Source organism: Engystomops pustulosus, chromosome 9 (assembly GCF_040894005.1).
Source record: "Engystomops pustulosus chromosome 9, aEngPut4.maternal, whole genome shotgun sequence".
NCBI classification, from domain to species: domain Eukaryota; kingdom Metazoa; phylum Chordata; class Amphibia; order Anura; family Leptodactylidae; genus Engystomops; species Engystomops pustulosus.
In genome coordinates this window covers 80,009,674-80,022,290 of record NC_092419.1, presented here as the reverse complement: position 1 = coordinate 80,022,290, position 12,617 = coordinate 80,009,674, and positions in this window count along the sequence as shown.

The following is a 12,617-nucleotide window of genomic DNA, read 5'->3' as shown; positions in this document are numbered from 1 at the left end:
CAAACTCTATTAATGTCTGAGAGCTTGTCTGGTGACAGATCATAGGAAATATGCAAATATGTTTTCCTGGATGAGGAGAACTCTAACTTCCTTACTTTTTCCGGTATTTATACCCTGCTGGCTTTTGCTGGGTTGTCTGGCTTGTGTCTGGTGCATTTACATTATCTGGTACCTGACTCAATTTTTTTTGCATTTTTGGGGGTCACCTATACCTTTAGTTTATGTGAAATAAAGTGCTCTATCTGCCTGGTTACAATTGCTTATTCAAATATATCTTCTGGTGTCACCATCTCCTTAGGATTTTGAATAAATACATTGCTGTGTTTGCTAATCTTGTTGGATCTTATTAGGTATTTTGAAAAGTTGGCATACGTAAGTGCAGACGGACTTCTTAATGCTGACCCTCAGCTATTGGTGGAACTTCCTAAAGTGAATATTTGTTATTCAAACAAATTATCAAAAAATACCAATAGGTTTTACCAGTGCTCATAGGCTTCCCATCAGAGAACCTGAAGTGTTGGCTGGACTTTCAATACAATCTTTAAAAAAATGGTTCCAAATTTTAAGAAATTATGAGTATTTAAGTCATGCCCTCAAAGTATTGTTTCAGCAGTCTTACCTCTGGGTACTGTGACTATTGGCTATTGGGGGCTCCATGATTGTTTCAGTACCAAAAATTATCTGCATGTTACAGCAATGTACAGTGATGGAAATGCACTTACACTCTACCAGTACTTTACAATAACTCAAATTTTTATAAAAAATTACTTCTGGCTTGTCTGCTTTTTGTCTCACCCAGAGCTGCATGGCTGGGGGCGTTGATTGACGTATATGCCTTTCTGAGTCAGTTCCCTTGGCTGAGCTTTGTGTTCCTCTGGAATGCTGGTGGTATCATCTGAACCTGTGTGTTAATATCAGCTGTGAATTGAGTGACGGGTGGCTGAACCAGTTAGCTGATGGGGGCGGCGTCAAGGTACTCCTTTATATATCTGTCCAGTTCTGATTACAGGTTTCTGGTTATTGCAGTACTTTTAAACTTTGCTCCACCATCCAGTACCATGCATCAGGTTCCTGATAGTGGGTTTGCCCTTATCAGCTTAGTTCATATGCTGTAGGCACGGCCCTTGTCTGTAGGGATGTCACAGGGCAAGTTCACCACCACTTACGTCGTCTGACAGCTTGCACCACGTCTAGGTTTGGTTGTCCTTAAAGGCTCTTGGCAGCTAATCAGTCTAATCAAATTTTTGAAATAATTTGATTCGACTGATAATCATCTCTAATGTATACATCAACATTCATAACCTATGTCATCCCTGAAAAAAATTATATTCAGCTATATTGTGCTGAATGTACAGGGACCCTTGTTTAACCAATTGTTTGCAAGGAAACGAGTGGTGGGCCATAGAAAACATTTTCTAAGTTTACAAAGCAAAGACTTCCTATTCTGTCACTTCATGTACTCATTTACCACAGAAATGTTGCTACGCATGAGCTTTATGTCATTTTATGGATGTAAGTGATGAAAGGAACATTGTTCTAACATAGCCATTTTCATGTGAGAAATGTAACTGATGTTTACAAAAAATCCCAGACTTGGAAAATGGAAAACCAAAAAATAAGATAAAATCAGATTTATTTTATCACTCCATAATTGTAACCATGTGTGTAAAAAGAGTCATGAAATACCCTGAAACAATGGAAATGATGGAACCAGTGGACCATGGAAATAATCTGGATTCCGATCTGTCACAGTCACAAGTCACTTGAAGTCCAAGGAACTAAACCAATTAGCACTTTATGGTCTACAGAATTGGGAATAAGCTGAAACATCACTTATTGGTTTGATTTTAGCTATCGCTAATGCTTGGCACAAACTTATGAGAAATCAGGACAAGAAGGTGGAGCCATAATATCCAGTTCATGCTGCTAGGACCAGTCCATATCCACATTCCTTTAGTTTCTTTTCTATTGTCTATCACTAGGAACATATGTTTCTTTTTACAATTTCCCCTATATTTCTGTCATCAGTTTGGCTCTTCTTTACCAAATCTTTAATCAATGGCTTTGCTGTTTGGCAATCCTATCTTCAGATATGTTCTCACCTCAGGAGGTCTTTGGATTCATTGGGCGAGAATAGGGCATTCAAGGACAGTTTAAAGTGATACATATAAATTGACAGCTAAGCGCTGAATACAGAACTGTACTCATACGAAATGAAATGTAGCAGTAAACATTAGTCCTTAACCCCCCTATAGGGGTATTCCAACGAAGACAAATTCCCCCAATTAACAAAAATACAGCATTTCACAGATACTAGTCCAACCTGTCTCTATCAGTCCTGGTGAACACAATTTCAGTTGACCCTAGACACGACCCTGTAATTTCTGACTTCGGGTCGGGAAAGCCATCTTAGATTTCTGTCTAGCCGCTGTGGAGCTGAGATTTCTGTCTCTGTCTCTCTCTGCTCCCTGTACTCTAGCCCCACCCATTCCAGGACAGAGCTCTCTCACACTGACACAGACACTGAGTTCCTGCCGGCAGCAGGGAGGAGTGTAAAGCTAAAGACAGATACGTTATTTATCGGGGGAGGCACAGCAGGAAGGCACAGCAAACCTATGTGTAGTGGAATGGCAGAGATCTAGGAGAGCTGACTTTCATCAAAAGCCAGATGAAAGTGTATATAAACCTTGTACCCTGATAGTCTAACCACACGGTCAGCTCACAGAACTAGATGTATCATAATGTCTCTGCTTACTGTAGAGAGCACCACCCAAACCCTGGAATATTGCACTGACCATGACTGAGTGATAGGAGCTGAAACAGCAATAAAAGTAAAAAGAGCAAAAAGAGTAAAATTGTGAAGTAAGGGGTTAAAATGTATTTATATTGTGTTAATATTACTAGGAGATTTTAGAGTTTTCTTTCATCGGAAAGCCCCTTTAAGGACACCGCTCATTTTCAGCTTTAGGACGCAGCCCGATTTTCCAAATCTGCCATGTGTCACAATATGCAGTTATAACTTTGTAGCGCTTTCACTTGCTGACTGTTTTTATTCATGACATGCTGTACTTCACATAAATGCTATATTTTGGTTGAAATGTATTTAAGAAATGGAAATTTGGTGAAAATTTTGAAAAATTACTGATTTTATGATTTCTAAATGTTATGCTCATCATACAGTTAGTCTAACTGCCCAAATTGGATGCTAACTAATCTTAACCATATGTCTGCTTTATGTTGACATAATTGTTTTTATGTTATTTTATTAGAACTTTAGAAGGCTTACATTTCGAACAAAAATTATATAGTTATATACAGGAGTGGATAGAAAGCCACGTAAGGGGGTTATATACAGGAGAGGACACAAGCCACGTGAGGGGTTATATACAGGAGTGGACACTACTGTTAATTTGGGATTTAACATGTTGCATTTTTACTGCATTTTGAAACCTATTACAACAGCTGAGGAGGTGATTTGCCTTATTTCATTACTTTTAACATTTGAGCACATAGTAAATGCAATGTTAACAAATGTGTTAATGCTGCATTTATATTGCGTTTTGTAAACACAAATATTAACAGTAATAAAATAAGGCAAATCACCTCCTAAGCTGTTATAATTAGTTTCAAAATGCATTAAAACCGCAATTAAACCGCTACGTGTGACCTCACCAACCAATAACCAATAAAAAAAATGCATACATTTAAGAATTTTGACAAAAGAGGTTACTGTGCAAAATGTTAAACTTTTAAAGCAAGTGAAATAATTCCAATTTACATGTTAAAATTGTGTCCATGAATAAAAAACTTCCTATGCATCTGCCCTGGACCAGGTGCATTTTTGCACCTAAAAAGTCGCAAAGATAAGCAAATAAAGTGATACATAAGTGAAAAGTCGCACGGAACATCTGAGAAACTAAGATACATAAGACACCTACACAAGGTGCAGACCAAGGCATGCTTGAAAAACGACAGGTGAAAAGTAGCAAAAAAGTAGCAAATATGGCAAAAGTCGCAAAAATGAAACATTTTGACTAGCAGAAATAATGATACATGTCCCCCTATATTTGAGGGTGCAATAAACCTTTATTAGCTGTATTTGGGGTAGAGATGCACATAAAAGTCATTGATTTTTACCTTTACAGTTTTTTTATGCACCCAATAACATAGATAATATGTTACTTGTGTTCTATGGGTCAGTACGATTAAATTATTTTTAAGGTGTTTACTATAAAGTTTCATTAATTATTTTGTTTATTGTACAAGTTGTTATGGACCAAGTGTGAGGGGGAGAGCTCTTTGTGCATAGGTTCAGCTGTTGCATACAGCCGGCCTTCTGCATGGATCACATGGGCTTACCTTACCGACATGTGATATAGTATTACATCACATGCCGGCTGCTGGGGTATGGAGAGGGCACTTAACTGGGGAAAGCTGCCAGAGGCATTTATATCCTCACGTGGGCGCCGCCGTCTTGGATCCAATTGCCGCCCCCTTGACCTCATCGATCAGTTGCCTTGGGTCTTCGGCAGACCCGAGGCTTTCTAGTTTCTGCAGATTCATTACAATGAGCCAGTGGCTTATTGTAATGAATACAGTGCAAAAATGTCATACACTGAAATACAGTAGCATTGCAGTATATGGTAGGAACAATCAGACCATATTGGGTAACTGTACACAAGAGGGTCTAAAAAATAGTAAAAAAAAAAAAATAAAATTTTAAAATAATCACACCGACCCAAAGAATGAAGTAGACCTGTCATTTGGGGTGCACACTGAAAGCTATAAAATCCAAGCCCACAAAAATATAGCACAAACACATTTTTTCACCATTCTTACAGCATTTGGAAATATTTTTCCTGCTTTCCAGTACTGGGGATGGAATATTAAATACTGTCCCTAAGAAGTGCCATTTGTTACACACAAAACAAGCCCCCACCCAGATTTTTACATGTAAAAATAAAAAGTTATGGATTTTTGAAGGTGGAGAGTGAAATATGAAAATGCAAAAACAGGAAGGGGTTAACTATTGTCCTTAGGAGACAATAAAATGGTAAAACAAAGTCCTTATCCTCAATAGCACATTAGAGGAGGTTAAAAACCTTATAGGGTAGACAAAATGTTCTACGAAGCTGAGATGCAGGGAATGGAACAGGAAGTGGACTGAGCCATTGGGGCACATTTACTAAGGATCTGCGGACCGCATTTCCGTCGGGTTTCCCGCTGATTTCCATTTTGCGCCGTATTTAACAGGGGTTTTTGTCGCCCGCCGATCTGACGGTTTCGGACAAACCGCAGGATTTAATTTTAAAATTGTGTCGCATATAATGCACTTACATGCACCGGGAAGAAGATGGTGAACTCCAGCGGACCTGATCGGAGAAGGGACACATGCAGGTGCACGCTGTAAGTGAATCGCAGCAGCTGTGCATTCTCGTCAGGGAACGCACCTCAGGGATCGTGCAGGGACTGGTAAGTAAATGTGCCCCATTCTCTTTGTAGTGGCTGAATGGAGTCACTGCAGCTTAGCTTTTTTGTAATCATACCTATTGTAATTCTGATTATATATAAAAACCCCTTTAAGCTCTTAAATATTGTTTTATTATATATTAAAATATTCTGTGTTAAAGGGAAAGTGATTAATTCACAGCAATTTATGCGTTAAGTTTCTTCTCACCTCTAAATCCTTGCCAGCCTCTTACTGATGGCACAAAGGTTACAGTGGCAGCACAGAATATGTAATGAGAGAGCCAGCACACCTTGTAATTACATCGCTACACACTGCAATTATTTTTTCTCAAGCCATCTTCAGCTTCCTGCTCATTAATGCTGATGTCACAACCAGCCTATAATTAAGGGCACAGACCACCCAGCTGTGCCCAGACTAAAGCCTTCGCTTGATCCCTTCAGATGGCGCTGTAACATCTGTAAGTAATGTCATGAACTTTCAGATATAATATGTAAACAGGCTTGTCTGGGGTTACTGTACAGTTTAATCGGCCCACAAATATAGTTTAGATGGGGTGAAAGGTACAAGTTCAGGTGCAACACAAAACTCCCCCTTCCTGATTGTTACACTCCGGTAGGTATGAGATTAGTCATAAAGGTTGGCCTGATCCCAACCAAATAACTGGTCCACAAGAGGAACATTTTACCCAGCCTCCCCCATACATAATGTACTGTATATCACTCTTTACATCCTTTCTTCTTTTATCTCCGCAGCTTTCTCGTAGCACATCCCTGTCAGCAAGATGTGGGGCAGGGGGCTTACAAACAAACAGATATCTCACAGACTCGCAGCATGAGAGAGTTCTGTCATCACTAGACCCACAAAACAGATCATGCACATAAATATATGTTCTCATGTACAGCCTAAACACAAAAAAATACATTCAGTTCTCAAATATTCACAAAAACAGATGTGTTCCAATACAAATGCCCCGTTTCTGTTGTGAGTGATTTATATTATGATGAATCAAAAAGAATGCACCGATTATACACATAAACACGGCAATGTGTCAAATGTTTTGTGGGCCATATGTCTGTTTTGCAGGGCCAGGAAGACTCGATGCGTTAAAAGTTTCAATCCCTATCACTAACAGGTCACAGGTAGGCTTTCCCGTAAATATAGATGCTCCAAAATCTAGCAGCCTATAAGGGACATAGCTTTCACTTTCTGTTTCATAAAAAAATCAGTTTTTATCTTTATGATTCTAGACTCTATGCACGCTCTATGTTAAAGGTGCACTAAAAAAAATGTGGGTGAACTCTGTCATGACAGTGCAGGGAGCGCCAGATTCATTAAGAACGTACACCAGAAATGCTGAATCTGGCGCCCACTGCCCATAGTACAGACTGCTCGTTTTTAGTAAATGTGGGCCAATAAGTATAAAAATTTGATAAAAATTAGGCATAGAACACCTGTGCACCAGTAGACACAGCCATACCCATAATTCACAGAGATACTCCTTTCAATACACATAAAACAATTTTCTGATATTTGCTTATATTTTTATGTGTGGAAAAATTTGGTGAAATCCTGTTAATATTATTACTGTTGTCCCATGTTGTCCATATTGTCCATGCTGCTGCTCCTCCTCATGAACCCAGTATAGAAACCCCAATTCAAAGAGCAGGGTTAATTCTAGTAGACAGAATGGCCAACTCTTTGTTTTCATACAGTTTTCATATTAGACCAGGCAGAAGCTGCATTGGCATTTTCTAAGGCTGTTCACCTCGTTGCTACACTATGGGGCACATTTACTTACCCGACCAATGAGTTCATCCAAAGTGTATTCTTCCGACGATCATGCACTCTGGCATGATTCACTAAGATCGTGCGCCCGATATCCTGCATGTGTCGCTTCCCCACTCAGGTCCGCCGGAGTTCACCTTCTTCTACCTGGTATATGTGCATTGTCTTGCGACTCAAATTGAAAGTTAAATCCCGCTCTCAGTCCGAATCAAGATGCACGACCCCCGATTCCCGTCGCATGGAAGCCAGCGCAGTTGAGCCAAAATTTGACACAATCCCCTGCTAAATACTTGTCACAGCGGCGCAAATCCCGAAAGCCATGAACAGTCCGACGAAAGTGTGATCAGCGACCCTTAGTAAATAAGCCCTCATGTGTAAGACAATAAAATACTGCCCTTCCAATCAGGGCAAATTTATATGTAATAATGGAAATATAGTTTTTTTGACTCCTACATTATAGCTAAGGGGCAGATATGACTGATTCTTTACACCTAAGCTTTATTCTGCTGACATAGTGTGAACAAAGCTTACGATTTTGGTGCCAACACCCAGAAAGAATTCTTCATTGCACCTTATATTCAGATGAAGAGGTGTTGAGAGACAGGGTTGGGGGTGGTGACAAGGAAGCACCTGCAGATGTGAATCTGTTAAGACAAAGAGAAGGTGCTGATGGGGAGGGGGGGTAGTATTTGATAAAATACATTTAGTACATTTTATTTCTTTTCATTTTGAGTACAATAGAATTTCTTCTTTATTTGTAATCCAAGCCTGGACTCTGTACTCATTTGTAGACGCCGATAAGGAAAAAGCCAGCACTGCAAACTTTTTATGATTGCTTTTACCATAGACTACAAAGACTATATTGCAATCTATCGAGTCCTGTCACAGGCAAGTGTCGGGGGCAATATATGAACACCAGGCCTGGGAACCTCTTTTCTTAATATATTTAATGCAAACCTGTCACCAGGAATGCCATTATTAGTTGGTGACACCTTTCAATAGCTTATGCTATGCTGATTTTAAAAATGCTTAAGTTTATATAAGTTTAATTCACATTAACTGGCTCCCTGCCAGCAATGTGTGGTGAGTCCACAGGGGATGGGGGGGGGGGTTACTGCCTGCCAGTGGAACAACCTCACAAACTGGACCTGCCAATAACTGTGCTTAGCCTGTGGAATTCAAGCCCAGGGTCTGGTTTCCATGAACCAAGCACAGTCATATTGTTGCCACACTTGGGCCTCATCCACACGACTGCATATACGGCCGGAATTCGACCCCATGTATTCCAGTGGGCAATACGGCCATCTACGTACATGGCCATATTGTCCACCACCCCATACCATAAGTGAGCCATATAAAAATAAAATGCATGTCCCATTTTCCACCGTATTTCCGTTCCATATGGCCCATAGAAGTGAATGGGAACGTATAAAATACGGGCTAAATATATACTGCCGTATATACGTACAGTATCCAGAACCAGTGGGAGGTGCATTCTGTCAGACAGCCAATAGTCAGCCATCCATCATCTGGCAGCCCACTGTATTTTAAATGGATACGATGCCATACGGTGCTATACTGTTGTAATATACAGCCAAAATACAGCCGTATATACAGAACAGAAAAGATCATACGGTCGTGTGCATAAGGCCTAAGGCTGTATTGCATTCACAGGACTATATGGTGGATATATGTGCGGTGGCAAGCTTGCAATGGCCGCATGGAGTCATATGGTGCCACACGTGCGCCACCGTACTGCTCCGTATATGGGGAAAAGATAGGACATGTGCATGGGCGTCCAATCTGAACTTTTCTTTAAAAAAAAAGCTCAAGGCAGGAGATAACACACAGAAACCTTATATGTTGAAACGGACTCCATGTCATGCATAGTTGGCCTCTCCTAAAGAAGAGATACTTCATGCAGCAGCCCGTCATTCCGGCTAATACAAGGTGGCTGAAGGAGATACATCAACAAAATAAAGGGTAAGGAGTGCAAGAAAAAGATCACCCCTTTAAGCATGGAAATTCTTTGTATAAAACTAAAACACAGAGAGATTGAGTAGATTTTCTAGCTAATGCACAAACTCACATCCATTTTTGCTTTCCTCTACAAATATTTTCACACATACATTTCATCCAGATGTAAATTGCAGCAGTAAAGGAAGTTAATAGGTGGCCTTTGGTAAATCTTGGAAAACATATTAGGGATTTCTCACACAGTTTCATTTCACCTCAAAAAATAATCTGTTTTGCAAATGTGCATAAATCATGTTCACAGGAGGCGCCGCACAACAAAACAGATACTTGAAAATAAGGGACAGTTCATAATTAAACTTAAGAAGGTGAAGTATAATCCGGGTGATGACAGGGTGGACATTATCCTTGTGGTGAAGCTAGCAAATGTAGAGAATTACACCCAGCTTGATAAACACTCCCAGGAACACTATGTAAACGGAGGGGCGGCCATTCAGGGATAATGTTATTTTCACTGTAGAATTATTTCCTTTCAAAGTGAAAAAGCCCATAGAAGTCTATAGGTTTCCAATGTAGCCATGAACATGTGCCTATAGAGAAAGGATGTATTATAAACCTGACCAGTAAAAAATGCTCATACGGACCAGTTCACACATTTGGGGCAGTATTTATCATGCGCTGGCATATGACAGTCCCGCCGACCCTACATACCAAGAAGCTTCAGACTCTTGATGTATCTGGCGGATGGGTGTGCATTATTTTATTTCTTCCCTGCGCAGCCAACGACTTCTTACATTTTTAGAAGTCACTGGCTGCAGTGACAACAACACCGTGCGCCAGCATACTTTGTCGCCAGCCACACCCCCTTCATGGGTAAAAAGGGGAAAATAAATAAATAGCATTTGCAATTATTTCAGGGCTTCTGTGCTACTTTTGTTAAGTCCTAATAAATACCATCCTATATCTCATCATATTTAATAGTCAAAAGCCATTATAAAGAACTAATAGAGGGTTCCCAAATGGCATAACCATGCTGCAAAATATTGATCCTGCCTTGCCTGCTGTAATCCTGTGAGATGGACAAGGGACATTTATCCATACCCATTTTTGTGTAGGAATATTAATTTAAAAAAAAGACATTTCAAAAATACAAAAAAAAATGTGAAAGCACAGACAGATTGGCCGACATTTACTAAGGTGCTTGCACCAGTTTTATGGCGAACTTTTCTTCAGTGCAAACACGTATGTGTCACACGTGTCGCGGCTGCACTATTCTTCACGCGACACAAATTTAATTGAAATGGATGTCTGGTGCTCAGTCAAACTGCGCGCCAACAGAAGTGTGTCACACACCCTAAGTTAAAGGTGCACCAAAAAAAGTGGTGCCTCTGTCGGGGCAGTGCAGGGGGCACCAGATTCATGAAGAACATGCACCATAAATCATGAATCTAGTGCACCCTGCACACTACACTGGTAAATTGCATATAGTGCACTTTGCACTATTTTAAGAAAATGTGCCCCACTGAGTATTAAATGGCACCTAGATAGATCACTCAAAAAGAATAATGACTTAGGCCCCTTTCACACTTGCATTTTTCATGCGCGTGTTCTGCTCATGCTTTTGACGTGCAGAATTTGCATTGCACCCTGACCTATTATAATCAACAGGCTTTATCAGACTTGCATTTTTTAATGCACGTTTAAATCTCAGCATGCTCTACTTTTGCAAGTCACATGCGTGAAAAGCGCACCATACAAGTCTACGGAGATACATCAAAAATGCATTGCTCAGTCCTGGGTCCTTTTCATATGCAGATAATGCATTGAAATGCATTGAAAACGTGTGTGAAAAACTAAGAAACTGAACAAACTCTGATGAAAAATGTCAGTTTTCACTGACCAAACCCTGATCGCTCCCTGATCAGACTCTGACATGATCAAAGTGTGGAAGGGGCCTTAGGGGTCTTGCCAGCGGTCAGTGATCCACACCTTTAAGGATGCAGCATTTTTGTATACATGTTTTCGGTGTGTTTTATTATTTTTTAAACTTTTTTTTAAATACTTTTTAGACCCTCTAGCGGCCTTTAACCCTAGTTCTTCTAATCATTCTTATCATATACAGCTATAGCACTGTAACCGCAGGACACAAACAAGGACAGTGAGCCCTGGTACTGAGCCCCCCAATCTGTCCCTTCCTGCTTATTGGGTCCCCCTTAAACAGAGGTCAATAACTGCCTGACGTTCCCTCTCAGGGTAAGATGTGAACACGTAACAAGACAGACAGACAAAAAACAATAAGGCAGAGTAGACAATCCCGGTAGGCAACAGCGAGAATAAACAATAACCAAATTGCTATCCAAATACAATAGTCAAGACACAGGCAAGAGATCTGAAACGAAAAGCTAAAGCATACATGAGCAGAGCCAGAGAACACAGCAACATAGCAGTTTGACCAGCAAGGAGTGTAGTCTTAGCTGGATACATAGGGAAACTAGATCATCAGCTCATTCAGTTGCAAAAAGTCTCCAAATGTCGCAATAAGTTCTAAACTAGTTTCTACGCCTGGTCAGGGGCGCTTTTTTGTGACTTTTTAAAAAACACAGCTCTGTACAAGGAAAATGAAAAAGTTATGGATTTTTGAAGGTGGAGAGCGAAAGATTAACAAAAAAAAACGCTGCATCCTTAAGGGGTTAATAGTGTAATCCAGTTTCTGCAATTTAATGTCGTTGTTAATATAGTAAAACGTTTTATAATTCTGATATCATGATATCTGTATAGTTTTTAGTTTGACCATTTTCTAGATCTCTGCTTGCTGACGTTCAACAAAAAGCCTCATTGTTCACTTTCAATGGATAAAACTGGTCCATGATTATGTGATGTCAGGCACATGGCTAGTTATATCACAGAGTAGTCAGAGCTGTGTGTTATAACAAGCTGTGCACCTGTGTGACATCACATGACCATGGATCAGTTTTCATCCCCAGAAAGTAAACCATAAAGCATCCTATAGAAATACAGCAAGCAGAGATCTTGAAAACTATAGTTTTATAAAGTTATAACACAACAACTTTCATTATAAAAAACAATAACATCTATTTACTGAAAACGGACAACCCCTTTAATGATTACCACCATGTCAGCCTACTTTACATAAATAAATAATTCAAGTGAACACAAAAAACAGGACACTTTATTACATTTTATCAGTGCATAGTGCCTCCTTTTCCACTGCCTTTGGCGCTGATGATCTTACCATCTTTCTGTTTTTCACTCTAAAATATCTGCTGAATTCCATCATGCTAGCGAGATGGACAGAAGCTTACTTTAGGATCCTGTTACATAGATGTCTATAGATGGGGGAGCTAGGTCTCCATACTTTAGTTCACAG